This window comes from Hibiscus syriacus, unplaced genomic scaffold (assembly GCF_006381635.1).
Source record: "Hibiscus syriacus cultivar Baekdansim isolate YM2019G1 unplaced genomic scaffold, ASM638163v2 tig00111427_pilon, whole genome shotgun sequence".
NCBI lineage: Eukaryota > Viridiplantae > Streptophyta > Magnoliopsida > Malvales > Malvaceae > Hibiscus > Hibiscus syriacus.
This window is the reverse complement of record NW_024063088.1, coordinates 1256770-1275974: the sequence shown is the minus strand read 5'-3', so window position 1 is coordinate 1275974 and position 19205 is coordinate 1256770. Positions and strand designations below refer to the sequence as shown.

Genomic DNA, 19205 nt, shown 5'->3' with positions numbered 1-19205 from the left:
CATTTATAGTATAAGAATCCTTGCTTGGTAATATAAATAAATAAATATTTTTTTTACTTTTTATTTTTATAAACATTGAATTTATATTATATTTTTTTATATATTTATAAAAGTTTATTAATGACTATAATTAATTGTTTACTAATAATCTAAAATTATTATCTAATATATTGATATGGTTGTGGTTTTTTAGTTAAAAATGACAATACATTTTATTTGTTTATTTCTTTTTATAATAGTATGGGTTGATTATAAGATAATATTTATTTATAATTTTTTAGTCATTGATAATACACACCCTACAGACATAACTATTCGAGCACAAAATCTCTAAAGAAAATAATTCACCTTTTAATCATCAATGTCATTCAATAAATTTATTTATTCATTCTTTTAAATATTAAGGATGTGTGTTAATTTTTTAATCTCGTGTGATTAAAAGATTACACTATTAGTCAAGAGCCATTAGTAATAGGGTTAGTTCATATTTGTCAGTTGACCTTTGACCTTGGATACCCTTAAGGGTACGTTTGGTTCACGGAATATAAGATTACCATTTAGAATAGGATTACCGGAATGTAACATTACCTAACATATTACTGGAAATGTTACATTATTGTGTTTGGTTTGTTTGGCAGTAATGTAAGATTACAGTGTTTTGTTGAATGAATAAAAGATTATTGGAATGTATATTTTACCAAATTGACCTTGTTCTGTATTTTTTAACAAGTAAAATTCTAATTATTTAAATAAAAATTATTTATATAAAAATTCATTGATAATATATTATTTTATTATTTAAATATATCATGTATTATTTTAATTTTAATTAATATTAAATTTTACATCTTCATCAAGTATGAACTTTGAAAGTTTGAATTGGAATTATGAATTGATAGAAATTTATATGCATGAACGATTGGGAAATTTGTGAAAATTAATCATTCATTGAAACTATGCGAATGGAAAATTTTCGAGCAGTATATTTCAGCTAAATGTATCACTGTAATAGTGTTCCTTCCTGCATATTCAAGATTCCTCGAAAGATGATTTCTACCGAGTCGGACTCTTGTTACAGATGATTTCTACGAGTCGGAATCTTGTTACAGACGCTATGTAGGCGGCACACTGGATCTAGCTATCAAACTTTCAGCAGCACAACAGGAAACAACATTATTAAAGCACAAGAATGGACATATATCAACCTTTGAAACAGCCCAAAGTTCCACAAGTGTGCTTGGCCAGAAGTTCCACAAGTGTGTCCCTGTTTATTAGTACCAGAAAACAATTTACGGTTAGATAACGTGGCCTAAAAGAAGGGTACCAAAACAATTTATAGAAGTTCCAAGAAATTATTGTTAATTGGAGTAATTTAACAAAATGTGAAAGACCCGATAACATTTTCAGTGGTTTTAGCATTTCCGGAAATTGTCTTATCCTCCTACCAAAAAAGTACAGGACTAAACGGAAGAATCAACATAAACATGACATACATCAAGGTTAAATCCAAAAAATCATAGTTTCAATACATAGGCATGTGCATGTGGAAGATTCCATAAATTCTACACCCATGCTTAATTACATTTACTCAGTAAAGAATAATAACTTTTACCATACCTCTTTGGCACGTATAAAAGATCACTGGCCAGCATCAACCCTGATGACGGGACACGAGGTTGCTGGATCATAGCTGAAATAGAATACAGGCAAACACTCAAGAGGTTATATTTTAAAAGATAGCATCATAGGAGAGAGTCGAAACAAGTTTAGAATCACAGACAAGATAGCTGCATTCGTACCTTTAGCATGAGGCATCATGAACCGTTTACCCTTTTAGTTCCTGCTGAAAGCAAAAGATAAGCCTGACCTACAGCAGCCCCAACAGCAACTGTATGTACCTGTGGGGAACCAATATTACCAAGTTATGAAGGAATTCTGTGAATAAAGAAAAAATTAAATCTCGTTCTTTAGCTAAAGTAGCATAAACTCGAGGCATCCAGAGAAAAGTTTCTTAACAAAATATAAAAAACGAAACAGACTGATATCTTTGAAGAACGAAAATTCACCTCATTTTGTAACTGCATAAGTGCATCATAGATGGCAAAACCCACCGTCTCTAAGCCAACCTGCATTATAAGAGCTTTAAATTAATGTACGTATAGCAAGCAGAAGCGAACATAATGCATGGCAAGCAGAAGAAGCGCCAGCATGGAAGAAGAAGATAGTGTTTACAATTCAGTTACTATTCGGGTTTATATACAGTTTCATATTTGTAGGTTTACATGCACTTAATCTACACAAAAGACTGAAAATCCAAATTTTAACTAAACTGACTTTTTTTACTTATTAAATGAGAACCAAGGTATGAGTCTAACATCTCCAGAAGCTACACGATCCATAATGTAGTACATCTTAAATTCATTATCAAATTTGAAGGTACCATATGCAAAGCTCACCGTTTCACCATCATCACGAGTTGTTCCCGTAGAGTTTATGTAAAGATAGATTGGTTGCTTGGGATCCATCCATTGAAGATACATTAGTTCTGCAACTACAAGCTCTGTCACTACAGGCACAAGCTGAAAGGTAGAAACGATCAAATTGTTTGAACAAATTACAATAACAACAAAACAATATGATATAGGTAATGATACTCTTGGTTTGCTTTCTCGTACTGAGAGATCCATGAATTAGGATCCTAATACATATAGATACAGATTGTCCCTCGGGAACAAGAATTTCCAAGAAATAGTTATCTCAAAACTCTTAACAAGATTGCAAAAACATGAAATTCCAGTTATCCTCAACCCAGTTTTGCAATTTTTATAAAAAAAATTTCTAATTTGGTAAAGCATATGCAACAGAAAACATTTACAATTTATAAACCTCACCCACCCACCCACCCTTTTAAATTGGAATTTGGGAATACTCACCGGCATGCCAATGTAAACTATTCTACCGTTAAGAAGCAATGAAGGTAAGTCCGGTGGAGGGCTTTTCGGCCTCTGCTCATTGTATGACACTGATCTTTCCACCTAATTCAGTTTCAATGAATGATTAGTTCGAAAAATTTCAATCAATACAAATTAATCAACTAAAATATATTTAAAAAAACCTAATACTATATCTGAAAACAAGAGCTCAAAAATTTTCCATTCGCATAGTTTCAATGAATGATTAATTCGCACAAATTTCCCATTCGTTCATGCATATAAATTTCAATTAATTCATAATTCTAATTCAAAACTTTCAAAGTTCATGAGAATGAAAATTAACAAAAATAAATAAATCAAAAAGCCAGAGAATTACCAGATTTAGAATGAAGAATGTGGAGACAGAGAGTTCTCGATTTCCACGGACATCAAAGACGATAGCCCATATTTTGGCATCCCCTTCAACCATATAAGGAGGAGAACACAAAGGCGAATCAATACCAAAATACTACCCATCGAAGCAGGGGAGCAATGACGGAAGGCGAACAGAAATCACATACGGTCGAAATTTCAAAGAATCCCAATAGCCAGAACGAAGTAGGGAGGGCTATTTTAGACGACAGGGACGGGAATAATGAAATAACTAAGGGAGATGAGGGATGGATATTCTCCGGGAAAATAGTAAACTAAATCACTGTTGGTATTATGTTTTATCTGGCACTTGGTAATCTGCCTCCATCCAAACGTGGGTATATTTATCAGGGAAAAAAACATTCCTCCCAAGAATGAATTATACCATGAATCAAACGGGGCCTAAGTATTTAATTGGTATCTGAACTTTTTTTAAAAAGGATTTATTTGATACCTTCATTTAGTTTAGATACTTAGTTGGTATCTAAATCTGGACTTAGTTATTTAGTCTATTTTATGGATCTATTTGATATCTATTTTTTTTTACGTAGAAGTTTAGGTTATAGTAGCTTTCCAGTCCAGGACTAGGGTATACTTAAGACCCAATTGAAATTTACATAGGAATTTACAGATTGTCTACCAGGAGTAACGGTGGTAGGATTAAACTTCGTTTACAAGCTCAAATTCCTGAATCTTAATCACTTGTACGAACCCTCATTGGCAATATCTATTTTTTAACCTACTTGATATTTGAATTAAATATTATTAATTTAATATTTAAAATTAATTTTAAAATAAATAATTATTATTTTATTTTAAATAAAAACAAAAGTCAAGAAAAAAATGAAGTTAATTAAAAAATAAGAAGATATTATTTTTCTTTCATAAAAAATAGTTATAAAAGATTTGACATTAATAATTTAAAAAAAATTAAATCATGTTTTTATCATTTCATCATTGTCGTTAAATTTGACATGAAATTAATTCAAGTAGAAATTTAACCTGCTAATTTAATTTTAATCAATTAAATAATAATTTAGTTTTCTTGATAAGAAATTCTTTGTTTCTAGAAGATCTAAAATAATTTTTAATAATAATTTATAATTTTATTTATTTCTTATTTATTATATTAATCACACACAATATGAATTAGCTGACTAATTTAATTTTAGGTGTCATATAAGTGTGAGCTTATTATTATTTTTATTTCATGGTTATGTATTAAACCGATTTTTAAAAATAGGAAAAAAGGTAATTTTTGTCTCTATAGTAGCTCAATTTATCAATTTTTCTCCTATCGTATTTTCACATCAATTTAACCCTCGAAGTTGCTCAATTACATTATTCTATATCCTACCCCTTATTTAAAACCCTAAATTAAGGGTTTTAAGTTAGAGATTAAGGTTTAGGTTATAGGGTTTAGAGGTTATAGGCACTACAGCAAAATAGGTTTTTAGCGGCATTTTTAGTCATATAGCGACGTTTTATAGAGCCCCTAAAAACAATTACGAAGAAAAAAACACCGCCAAATGTGTCGCTAAAACCAACGTCGCAATAGGTAGCGGCGTTTTTTTATTCTAAAACTCCGCTAATGGTTATGAGTTTTCGTAGCATTTATGAAAGAAATGCCGCTAAAGATTATGACTTTTAGCGGCGTTTTTCCCATAAATGCCACTAAATATTATGAATTTTAGCGGCGTTGTTAAGAAACGTCGCTATATATTTTCCTTTTGTGGCGTTTGTAAAAAAACGCCGCTAAATGTTGTGACATATAGATGTATTTGTTATAAAAAAAACACCAGTAAAGGTATGACATATAGCGTCGTTTTATTATAAAAACGCCGCTATTGGCAATTCTATAGTGGCGTTTTTTGTATAAACGCCACAAATTATCTAAAACTTTAGTGGCGTTCTTTGTAAAACGTCGATATTGATGATATTTAACGGCACTTTTTATACAAATGCCACTAATTAAAATAGATTTTGCAACCATTGATTTCTGCTCTTCTGTTACCCAAATTTTTCCTTTTCAACTTGTACCATTATCCAATAAACATGACAACTATAACAACAAACTTTAATTCCGTAACAACCAACTTCAAATCCATTATAGTAAATCAAACTTTACATTAACGTAATATGTAATGAAATTCAACATTGTTGAGTAGAATGAACAAAGCATATAACTAAAATAAGACCTAAGATGGTGGACTTTGAGGTTAACTTTTTCGTATCATTTGCATCATAGCTTCCGGTTGAGTTTCAAATTCTTGACATTTCTGCTGTTATGTTGCTTCTCTCTCCACTTCCCTCGCTTTATTTTTAGCTTTCATTTTAGCCGTTTTTTGATCCATTTCAGCCAACTGTTGTTTTAAACGACTAACTTCTAATTGGGAAGACTGAGTCTGTGATGACATGTACTGAGATGAACTCAATCCAAAATATTTGGTGGGAGTAATGAATGATCCTTGACAGTGAACCCGACCATATCTTTCAGGACCCAAAACATCATTAATAACTTTATTATCGATGTCATAAGCATTAACAATATCATGACTTGAAGCCATAGCTTCATACTCCGTCCTTTTATCACTCAATTTTTCCTAATAATAAAATAAATAATTATTTCAAATAAGAATGTCATTGCAACATGATATAAATATAACATAATTCAAATCCTCTGTCTAATAAATGTATCATAATTTTTGTAGCTTCAGCAGTCATAGGAGTGTCATCCTTTTTTGTATGTGTCATGTTGAAGAGTTTGATTCGTCCAACTTTAGAACCAAATGTATTTTCCTACAATGTAGAATAATATAATTAATTTTCATTAGTATGTGCTACCAACTGTAAATCACTATGTGAATAATCTATAATACCTCATCATTACTATACAATCAAAGCTCTTCGATCCAGCTGTGTGAGTAAACTTTTGTTATTGCCTGCTAGTAACACCAACATGCTCTCAGTCCTACAATTTCAAACAACCACTTATAAAGTCAATATTAAAATTCCTTAATAATATTATTGAAAAATATATCGTACATGTCCTTTCTGTAAACTCCAAAACCTGACTGTATCTTCCCATTGATACCTGAGCATTCTAGGTGGAACAGTTTGTAGCTTCTCTTCAAGGCTGAAATCATTCTTGAAGTATTTCTTTTTTAATGAACTCTTGTGGTCTCTCCATCTCTTCCCTAACGCTTGCTTCAAATAACCGTCAGAGACCTCTAAAGAAAATTTCTCCTACACATAAAATAAGTGTTCAAAGTAAGTATAAATTACTATTGAACTGTTATGGATTATCTATTATAATGACATTATTTCCTTAACAAAATCCAAAGCTTGATTTTTATTACTATTTGACATTTCACGCCATGACTCATAATTGATCGGTAAAATATTACCATTATGTGCAACCATGCCTAAGTAACTGGATAGAAGGCGTGCTTCTGGGCTAATAGGTTGACCGACATTGTTTCGTGAAACTTTCACACGGTGCCCAGGAGGAAGTTGGTATAAATCCTTTAACGTTGTACGTCATCTAGTCTTGCATGTTCCAACATTTTCAACTATATAAGAAATAATTAAATGTAAGTTTTCAAAATGAACAAACAATTAAAGAAAGTGTCGAACATTACCTTGAATTTCTACAACTTCTTCAACAGTAATAGGAACTTCCGAAGAGTCAACATCATTTGATTCCTCATTATTTGTTTGTTCATACTCTTGGGAAGCTCAAACAATCCGTAAATCACTTATTTTTCTCCTGGGCATGATATCTGTAATAAACAAACAACAATTTTAGTAAGAAAACGGTTTAATTAATGAATATATTTAATGAAAACATGTTATAAGTTATAATATTATAAATTAAAAAATTAAGATATAAAATCTTACTAAATTCTTATGTCATATCAATTGTCATAAATATCTTCATCAACCTCCTCCCGAACCCATTGAAATTGTGTAGTATTAGTGATAGTTTCATATAAGTTTTGTGCTAAAAAAGGTAAAGATTTTGATCTTGTTTCAATGTCATCTCTACTTCTATCCTCGATGTCTATAAAGTCTTTGGGGGTATTACAGAGCACAATATACCAACCCTCATAATCGTGATAATAAAAAACTTGTTTCAGTTGAGAAGAAAATACATATGGCTCATCTATCAATCGTTGCCCAGTGTGAATTAATCGAGAGAAATTCACCATTGTAAAACTGAATTTATCTCATTTTATGCCTCGAGTAGTGTTTACATCAACTCAGACACACTGAAACAACACAACCTTCCGTTTTCCATAATAATGTAACTCAATAATTTCCGTAAGAATTCCATAATAATCTACATCTTCCTCCAAAGGATGAGTGTCCCTGGCAAAAATAGGAGATGCATGTTGCCACAAAAAATGTCACATTTCATTAAATATTATATGAAATGATCTTGTAAACACTCATTTTCGTCCGGATTTTTTTTCTTTTTTTATTATATATATATATTAATATAGTGTAATTTTTTAAAATATTTTTGAAAAATATAAGATATAAATTTTTTTATAAAATAGTTTTTGAAAACATAAAATATATTGTTTAAAAAATCAGTTTTTAATATATATATATATATTATATAGCTTTGAAAATGATTTTTGAATATATATATATATATATATATATATATTATAGTTTTTAAAACATTTTGGAAATATATATAATATATAGTCTTTAAAACATTTTTAAAAACTTATATATAAATATATAGTTTTTAAACATTTTTGAAAATATAAATATTATATAGTTTTTTAAAACATTTTAAAAATATATATATAATATATAGTTTTTAAAACATTTTTGAAAACTTATATATAATATATAGTTTTTAAAATATTTTTTAAAAATATATAAATTATATAGTTTTTAAAAACATTTTTGAAAACTTATATATAATATATAGTTTTTAAAAACATTTTTGAAAACTTATATATAATATATAGTTTTTAAAAACATTTTTTGAATATATATATTATATAGTTTTTAAAAAACATTTTTTTTCAAAATATATATTAAATAGTTTTTGAAAATATTTTTATATAATACTTTTATTATTATTTTATTAATTTTTTTATTATATGTTTTTACTTATTTTTGTATTTTTGTTTGTTTTAGGTCCAAAATTAAGGTATAATGTGCGAGTCCAACAGATAACCAATCAGGTTTGGGTCTGACTCAGCTCAATCCCCAAATTAAGGTTTACACATTCAAGCATCGCGTCGTATGGGGGAGAATAAGTTACGCGCGTGAAAGCCACGTGCTATCACGTTTCAACGACGCCGAGATTTTCAGCCAAGGAATTCGAGACTGACCCATCCCGAAATCTCTGGCCAACGACGAGTTTGTTTCCATGGCACTCGAAACTGATGAGCACCGATGGTGGGTATAAATACCCCACCACAAATCAAACAAGAGATCAAGGATCAAAAGGATCGAACCAACAGTGAGGAAAAACACAGAACCATCAAACAACAGTACACAAAAAAGCCATTACACACAACATCGTACCATAAACCAAACAAGAACGGGCATCACAACGAACACAGCAAAGCCAAACATCCAACAAGACACGAAACCAACATCGAAGAACATCAATAGAAAGCCAAAAACACATTGGAAATACCAAACACACATTGGAAATACCAAACACAAACACACACAAAAAACCAAAAGCTGAAGCATCAATCGAAAAAAGCACCGAGAAGTGGAAAAGTCACTGGAAAAGGGTAGATGCCAAAGGGTTTTTTATCTACGTTTATTGGGGTTTATTTTGGAGATTTAGAGGATGGTTTTGGGTTCACGGGACTGTCACGGACATTTTGAGGTAAGGTTGATTTTCCCAGCCACTGGAGGAGGCGGCCAGAGCGGCGGTGGCCGATCATTCCCTCCGGTGGAGGTTTTAGAGAGAGGCAAGGGAGAAATCCATTCTCTCTTTTTTTAGAGAGAGGGAGAAAATAAGAAAATGATAGGGTTGAAGGATCTTGGGCCATTTTTCAGGTATAAATACCCTTCTCCAAATGATGTCGTTTTGGGGAGGGACTTTATGTACAGTTTTACGCACGGGTAAATCATGTATATAGTCCCTTCAGTTTGTACCTTTTACCTTTTAGTCACTGAAGCTTATTTTCATTATTTTTAATTTTGATTTCTAATTTTGTGCATGTTTTAATTTGGTCATCTGTTTCAATTTTACCTCTGAATTCTCAATTTATTTAATTTAGTCGTTGTTTATACTTTTTATATTTTATGAACTAACCCTCTAAATTTTTTTTCTTCTCTCTTACAGTTTGTTTTTAGCATTAATTTCAGTCCAAAAAGCCTAATTTAATTCATTTTGGTCCTTTTTATTTACTTTTTACTTTTTTTCATTTAAGTTTTTTATTATTTTATCTTTTTAACATTTTTATTTCAAAACTTAACCTTATTTTTTTATTTTATTCTATTTCATCATCTTTTATTATTTTTACTTATTTTTATTTTTATTTTTTCCTTTTTTCATTTATTTTATTATTATTATTATTATATTAATATTTTTGTTTTTTCATATTTATTTTCATTGTTACAATCTAACACTTTTGTATTTTTAGGGATATTTTCAATTGATCCAAGGTAATTAGTTTGAATTGAATTTTTAAATTTTAATTTTCGCAATTAAAGACAACCGACAAATTAATTGGTACCGAAAAGACAGTTCAAGGGTGCTAATCCTTCCTTAACTGTAACTGACTCCTAAGCCTGACACATTTCTGGCAAAACGCAGATCAGGTAAGATGGTGTCTGATCCACCTAAATGTTTTAAAAATAATCGGTGGCCACTCTAACCCATTATTTCAAGTCAAAGCTCAATTCCGGGCCCAACCAAAAGAAGACCGCGACAGCTTGGCGATTCTGCTGGGAAAAAGTAAGTGAGTCAAGCTGAATTAATTTTCGGTTGTCTTTTTAAACGAAAATTGTAAGTTTAAATTTTAATTTAATTCTTTGATTTTTATTATTTATCTTTGATTATTTTTTTTCAAATAAATAGTTGTAGTGATGTTTTTCTCAATGATTTCAGATTTTCAAAGTTTTCATCTCAAGCTATATACCCGAGCTCTGAACCCTGTTTAAGTGGGGGGTAAAAGCAACACCTTCATGAGAATTTATTCTCCGCACATGCCTAACAAGTAGCCTTCGGGATTTATATACCTTATGTATTCGTGTGAATTTATTCACCATGTGGGCATAAGGGAATGTATCCTCTCGAGTTTAACTTAGTCGACATGAGCTTGTAATGAGCTTAGGACTAAGGGTCTTGCAAGCCCAATGGGTCACCAGCAAGGAGAACTCGAGTACCTTTTTAGAACTTAAACCGGGAGACTACAGGGAATTAGAGCCCACCCCAAAACCTCATTTCAAAACCTAGGATGGTTTGAGATTATTTCCTACTTTATTTCCTGTTCAAAGCATGTGAACTAGAAATTTATGCGGTTAGGGCTGGTTCAAAATTAACATGTGGGATAGAGATCATGTCCGGGTAGGAATAATAAGCATGTGGGGTAGATATCATGTGGTGTAGGACTTTTATTTTCATGATTGTTTTCTTTAACTCACTAACTCTTTTCATTTTTGTTCTCTTTCATTTTATTTTCACCATTTGCATCATTCAAAGAGGTGTTGATCCATAAAAAACATGTTCTTTAAACATTAATAATTTGCATTAATGGACAAAAGGGTTATAATACAAGAGATAAAAAGCTCAAAAGTCCAGCTATGGTAAGAGAATACTCAGATTGGACCGGGATTTACACTGTACACACCAAAAGTTAACTTTTTGAGCTGGCAAGGGTTGCAAAGGCAAGACAAAAAAAGGTTATTGACATGGAGAGTCCCTTCAAAGACAACAGGCCATTGTTGACAAATCCAAGAAGCAAACAAGTGAGTTTCAGATAGTTCCCTTCAATGGAGGTTTTCAAAGGTGCTTTCGTTGAGGGCAAGCTCAACAGAGAGTGAAAGCCAGAGATGCAGCCATTCGAGACTTTTTGGAGCAAGCAGCTCGTCACTTGCACAGTTTAGCCAGAGAAGCCAGGACGGTTCGACAGGGTATTCAACCGGTGATAGAAAAAGACGGAAGACGAATCAACCTGTCAGAAGCTGTTCAGGATCTATACCTTTCAAATGTTTTTTGTCTCCGAAGACGTAACACTTTTGTCCCCAATAAGGATTACTTATAATAACAGGCAAATTTTTGGGTCAATGCCTCAAACATTGCATGCATCATGTATTTAAACATATTTTGCATTTTGTTATTTTCATTTCTTTACATTCATATTAACTAACAAAAGCATGTCTCATCAAAATGAACAAATACTGGAGATACCACCTCAAGCATTGGACACACCCCATCCATATAAAACTCGCTCCAAAAAGAAGAAGATGGATGCAAAAATTGCTTAACTCGAGGAAAATATGTTGAAGTTACAGAGAGAGCTAGAAGATAAGATAAATCAGAGCAATCTGAGTACTCTGAATACAATCACAAAGAGCCAAGAGTCATTGGTTGATCAGATTGTTGCCAAGTTAGTTGGCCTATATCAGACAAGTGCGCCTGGGGCAGGTTCGTCAAAAAGGGTAACTATGCCACCTACCTCGCAGGTGGTTGCCTCACCTGGAATCTTGCCAGAACTTCAAGGGGACTCATCCGCTACAAAAGTGAATGTCTCGTCTGCCACAAAGATACAAATTATTGTATCTAATCCTGAGAATAATCCAGGTTATTACCATATACCATATTTAAACGAAGAGGATGACAAGGCAAAGAAAATTGAGGAAAAAATAAAACAATTAGAAGACCAAATGAAGGTAGTTAAAGAAGACAATGACTACTATGGAGTCGATGCCACGGAACTCAGTCTAGTCCCAGACTTAGTTCTTCCTCTGAAATTTAAGTCCCCATAATTTGAGAAGTTCGATGGGAACAGTTGCCCATCCGCCCACATCACCATGTTCTGCCGAATGATGATAAGATATGTAGGAAATGACCAAATCCTGATCCATTGTTTCCATGAGAGTCTGTCGGGCTCAGCTATTTGGTGGTACAATCAGCTAAGCTGATCCCATATCAAAACTTGGAAGGATTTAGCCAAGTCATTTTTCAAACAATACAAGCACGTTAATGACATGAGACCTGATCGAGTTATACTACAAAGCATGGAAAAGAAGCATAACGAGAGTTTCAGACAATACGCACAGAAATGGAGGGATTTGGCTGTACAAGTTCATTCGCCCTTGGATGAGAAAGAAACCTGGAAGCTCTTCATGCAGACACTGAAGGCTCCCTACTTTGGGAACTTGGTTGCAATCACATCCGATAATTTTTCGAACTTAGTCATGGTTGGGGAGATGGTAGAAATGGCCATAAAGTAAGGCAAGATTGAAGAAGGGGAGTCAAGTAAGAAACCTTTTATAAAGAATAGGGATGGAGAGATTAACAACATCAGCACCGACAACACTAATAAAAGTGTTACAATCTCCAAACCAAAATCAACTGCAGTTGTACCGTCAGGTACTTCTAGTCAAGATTCCAGAGAACCTAGGAAGGAAAGGAAACATTTTGACCCTATTCCCATTACCTACAAAGAACTTTACCAACAACTTTTTGATACCCACATAGTGTCACCATATCCGGTGAAACCCATGAAGCCCCCATACCCCAAGTGGTATGATGAGAGTGCCCATTGCGAATATCATAGCGGTGTCCCAGGGCACACTATTGAGAACTGCTATGCATTCTAGAGAATTATGCATACGATGCGTAACAAGAATTGGATCGACTTCAACAACTCGGGGGCATCCAAATAATGAAGAAGATCATTTCATTTCATCATTTGCAGCATCCTGTTTAAATTCATTTTTGAACTTCCTCATATTTTGGTGTAATTTGTTTTTGAACTTTCCTTTTATATGAACATTTAAATAAATTTATGTTACTTTAAAGATGGCAAGTAATGAATCAATTTTGCAAACTTGCAATTCTTTGAATATCAACTGAATTAAAAAAACTCTGTAAATGATTCAGAGTTACAGATCTTTGACAAAGTAACATGATTTAAAAGTGGTAAAACAAGGGCTTTGACCTTACCCAAGAAGATATGCTCAAACACCATACCCTTCTCTTGCAAATAACCAATATAGCCTTCTCCTCTCATAAGGGAATGAAAAAGAGGCTTGGTATTTAGATGTGCATAGGTGCGAACAACATGAGTCATCTTTTGCATATGATATTACTATACTTTTTTCTTTAAGGCGTTTAATGATGATCATGATCTTTACAGATGGAATAGTCGAGTAGATGAATCTAGTTTAGGTCAGTTGCTTGGAAATTAAACTCTAAAGATGAATTTTTTTACTTTCAACAAACACTTAGACTATAACAAGTTTCTCTTGACAATCTTAAGAAATTAAATTCGTAAAAGCTGAGCTATTCCACTAAGGTAATTGGTTATAGAGGAAACTCGAAAGCCCTGACTTTATGAATAGATTGCGTTCAAACCATGACATTGCTTGGACACTTGGCAATTCGATGTTTGCTCCACTGCTATTGTCAGGCCGAAGACTTTGTGATGATATGAACCCTTCTGTTAACCTGATAAAGGTGATTATAATATTAAGTTGTCCCTGTAAAGCAATTGGTTAAACGCCCCGACTTTATGGATTCGACTAGCCAGACAATAGAAAATTAAATCAAATTTATCTAAACAAGGATTTTTCGATAATGATGGACTAATGGAGTTAAGGAACACCTGTTATAGTCAATTTCACATGAGCACTCAATAATTTCATTTTTTAGACCGATATTTTTGCACTGCCTTTGTTAGAGGAGTTTACAAAGCTTGAACAGATGAAAGATTTCAGAGGACCGAAATAGAATGTCTAGTAATTGATCATGCTAGTTGCGTCATTTTGTCCGCATCCAATTAAAATGCCAAGCCAAGGAAAAAGGCATGTTGCAATAACCGAAAAAATGACATTTTTTTATGGCTGAAACCTTAGAGAGTAGGAGGCCAACCTAAAGTCAACTCATCCATTTGAATATTTGTCAAATAGCTATAAGTCTGAAAGTATTAAAAGAGCTATTGATTCCTTTGACATACTTTGAACTCATGTTTATGATTTGATTCGATTGCAAGCCTGAATTAAGGAGCAATGTTTTACAGAATTCTTATATTTTTTTCCTCCTAAAATAAGAGAAATGAGAAAAACATTTTCAAACATGACAACCTCAAAAGGTGAAAGGCTGCGACCTGAGAATTGGGCATAATCAATTCCAAGGACCAGACCGGCAGACAAAAATAAGGCTCCATCCATGAGACAAAACAAGAACTAATTCATGTTGCATGCATCTTAGACATACTTAAGAGCATCACGTCTATCATTTTTCACATGCATAATTTTTGCAGCTTTTAGAGTTAAGTTCCAACTTCAAGACGAAGGATACTCGATTCAAAAGCACCTCCAAAGATCGATGGTGGTGGTTTAACTTAGCAGTGAGAAGCTACACCTTAACTAATTTGACATATTGAAAGATCGATAGATCTCAGAATCAAATTCAGACGGGTTCGAATTTAGAACGGATCAAATACAACATAACTCAAGGCGAGAAGGGTTATATTTCCACCAAGACCTTCGAGTTCGATTACATTCAGCTTAAAGGCACATCGAATTTACAACATAGCTCAAGGCGAGAAGGGTTATCTATCAACAAAAGACCTTCGAGTTCGATTACACTCAGCTCAAAGGCATATCAAATTTACAACATAACTCATTACGAGAAGGGCTATCTGTCAACCAAGACCTTCGAGTTCGATTACACTCAGCTCAAAGGCACATCGAATTCATAGCATAGCTCAAGGCGAGAAGGTCTATCTGTCAATAAAAGATCTTCGAGTTCGATTACACTCAACTCAAAGGCATATCAAATTTACAGCATAACTCAAGGCGATAAGGGTTATCTGTCAACCAAGACCTTCGATTTCGATTACACTCAGCTCAAAGGCACATCGAATTTACAGCATAGCTCAAGGTGAGAATGGCTATCTGTCAACAAACGACCTTTAAGTTCAATTACACTCAGCTCAAAGGCATATCAAATTTACAGCATAACTCAAGGCGAGAAGAGTTATTTGTCAACCAAGACCTTCGAGTTCGATTACACTCAGCTTAAACATATAAAATTTACATCATAACTCAAGGCAAGAAGGGTTATCTGTCAACCAAGACCTTCGAGTTCAATTACATTCAGCTCAAAGGCATGTCAAATTTACAACATAGCTCAAGGCGAGAATGACTATCTGTCAACAAAGACCTTCGAGTTTGATTACATTCATCTCAAAGGCATATCCAATTTACAGCATAACTCAAGGTGAGAAGGGTTATCTGTCAACAAAGACCTTCGAGTTCAATTACATTCAGCTCAAAGGCATATTCAATTTACAGTATAACTCAATACGAGAAGGGTTATCTGTCAACAAAGACCTTCTAGTTCGATTAAACTCAGCTCAAAGGCATATCAAATTTACAGTATAACTCAAGGCAAGAAGGGTTATCTGTCAATAAAGACCTTTGAGTTCGACTACATTTAGCTCAAAGGCATATCAAATTTGCATCATAGCTCAAGGCGATAAGGGTTATCTGCCAACAATGACCTTCGAGTTCGATTACATTCAACTCAAGGGCATAACAAATTTACAGATTAGCTTGAGTCAAGAAAAGCTATCTGTCAACAAGAAACTATTGATTTCGATTCCATTCAGCTCGATGATATATCAACCACATGGTAGCATCGAGAAACTACTTTCTGGTTGAACTTGAGGTCTTCAAGTCAAGAAGAAGATCTGAGGCAATCTCTCAGCTTAGTATATCATAACTCAAGGCAAGAAGGGTTATCTGTCAATGAAAATTTTTGAGTTCATTCAGCTCGATGACGTATCAACTACTTTCAAACTAAAGTAAATTGAGGTCTTTAAGTCAAGAAGAAGACCGGGGTTAGCCGTACCTTAGCGACAAGAAATCATTTTCCAACAGCATATCTTAAGTCGAGAAAAGCTATCTCTCAACGAAGATTTTTGAGTTCGATTTCGAGGGACTACCAACCACATGGTGGAGTCAAGGAACTATTTTCCATTCGAATTTTCCAACCAAGGTCTTTAAACCGAGAAGAACACCGAAGGGCAACGATAAGCCATATTCCGATTCAAATTTCAAACTACGGCTTTAATCTCATATCATTTCAAGATGGACTCGACTTCGCGATAGATAAGTCATCCGCAACTCAATTCAACAAAGAGTTATTCTTAATTGAAATATCATAGTCAATTTTCAACTCCACTGAACGAAAATTTGTGTCCTTTTATCTTTGTCTGATTTTTTGTTCCACGAAAAAAGACAAAGAGGGGCAGCCGTAAACACTCATTTTCGTCCGGATTTTTTCCTTTTTTTATAATATTATTTATATATATATATATATATATATATTAATATAGTGTAATTTTTGAAAATATATTTGAAAAATATAATATATAATTTTTTTAGAAAACGGTTTTTGAAAACATAAAATATACTATTTAAAAAAATCGGTTTTTAAAAAATATATATATTATATAGCTTTGAAAATTATTTTTGAATATATATATATATATATATTATAATTTTTAAAACATTTTGAAAATATATATAATATATAGTTTTTAAAATATTTTTAAAAACTTATACATAATATATAGTTTTTAAAAAAATTGCAAAAATATATATTATATAGTTTTTTAAATTTTTTTGAAAATATATATACAATATATAGTTTTTAAAACATTTTTGAAAACTTATATATAATATATAGTTTTTAAAACATTTTTGAAAAAAATATATATATTATATAGTTTTTAAAAATATTTTTAAAAACTTATATATAATATATAGTTTTAAAACATTTTGAAAATATATATTATATAGTTTTTAAAAACAGTTTTTGAAAATATATATTATATAGTTTTTTAAAAAAAAATTGAAAATATATATTATATAGTTTTTGAAAATATTTTTATATAATACTATTATTATTTTATTAATTTTTATTTATTATATGTTTTTACTTATTTTTTATTTTTGTTTGTTCTAGGTCCAAAATTAGGGTCTAATGTGAGGGTCCAACAAATAACCAATCAGGTTTGGCTCTGACTCAGTCGAATTCCTAAATTAGGGTTTACACATTCAAGCATCGCGCCATATAGGGGAGAACAAGTTACGTGCATGAAAGCCACACGCTATCACGTTTCAACGGCGCCGAGATTTTTGGCCAAGGAAATCGGGACTGACCCATCCCGAAATCCCTGACCAACGACAGGTTTGTTACCATGGCGCTCAGAACTGACGAGCACCGGTGGTGGGTATAAATACCCCACCACAGATCGAACAAGAGATCAAGGATCAACAGGATCAAACCAACAGTGAGGAAAAACACAGAACCATCGAAGAACAGTACACAAAAAAACCCACCACACACAGCATCGTACCATAAACCAAACAAGAACGGGCATCACAACGAACATAGCAAAGCCAAACATCCAACAAGACATGAAACCAACATCGAAGAACATTAACAGAAAACCAAAAACACATTGGAAATACCAAACACAAACACACACAAAAAAGCCAAAAGCTAAAGCATCAACCGAAAAAGGCACCGAGAAGTGGAAAAGTCGTCAGAAAAGGGTAGGTGTCGAAGGGTTTTTTTATATCTACGTTTATTGGGGTTTATTTTGGAGATTTAGAGGTTGGTTTTGGGTTCACGAGACTGACATAGTCATTTTGAGGTAAGGTTGATTTTTTTGGCCGCCGAAGGCGGAGGTCGGCTGTGGATTGGCCACCGGGGCGGTGGCCGGTCACTCCCTCTGGTGGAGGTTTTAGAGAGAGGCGAGAGAGATACATTCTCTCCTTTTTTAGAGAGAATGAAGGGAAATAGGAAAAATGAGAGAGTTGAAGGATTTTGGGCCATTTTTCGGGTACAAATACCCCTCCTCAAACGACACCGTTTTGGGGAGGAACTTTCTGTATAGTTTTGCGCACGGGTAAATCGTGTATATGGTCCCTTCAATTTATACCTTTTACATTTTAGTCACTGAAGCTTATTTTCATTTTTTTAATTTTGATTTCTAATTTTATGCATGTTTTAATTTGGTCACCTATTTCAATTTTATCTCTGAATTCTCAATTTATTTAATTTAGTCAATGTTTATACTTTTTATATTTTGTGAATTAACCCTCTAATTTTATTCTTCTCTCTTGCAGTTTGTTTTTAGCATTAATTTCAGTCCATAAAGTCCAATTTAATTCATTTTGGTCCTTTTTATTTACTTATTTACTTTTTTCATTTCAGTTTTTTATTATTTATCTTCTTAACATTTTTATTTCAAAACTTAACCTTATTTTTTATTTTATTCTATTTCATCATCTTTTATTATTTTTACTTAATTTTATTTTTATTTTTTTCCTTTTTTCATTTATTTTATTACTATTATTATATTAATATTTTTATTTTTCATATTTATTTTCATTGTTACAATCTAATACTTTTGTCTTTTTAGGGATATTTTCAATTGATCCAAGATAATTAATTCGAATTGAATTTTTAAATTTAAATTTTTGCAATTAAAGACAACCGACAAATTAATTAGTACTTAAAGGGCAGTTCAAGGGTGTTAATCCTTCATTGACTGTAACCGACTCCCGAGCACGACAATTTCTGGTAAAACGCAGATCAGGTAAGATGGTTCTGATCCACCTAAA

General features: G+C 32.4%; 1 long non-coding RNA gene across 1 annotated transcript; it reads right to left on the bottom strand.

Annotated features, from left to right (window-relative positions):
* Positions 1-1648: 1648 nt before the first annotated feature.
* Positions 1649-2117, bottom strand: LOC120163043. Its single transcript, XR_005519611.1, has 3 exons — positions 2067-2117; positions 1800-1898; positions 1649-1690 (listed from the first exon to the last, which is right to left on the bottom strand). It is a non-coding gene; the product is annotated as an uncharacterized LOC120163043 (long non-coding RNA).
* Positions 2118-19205: the final 17088 nt, after the last annotated feature.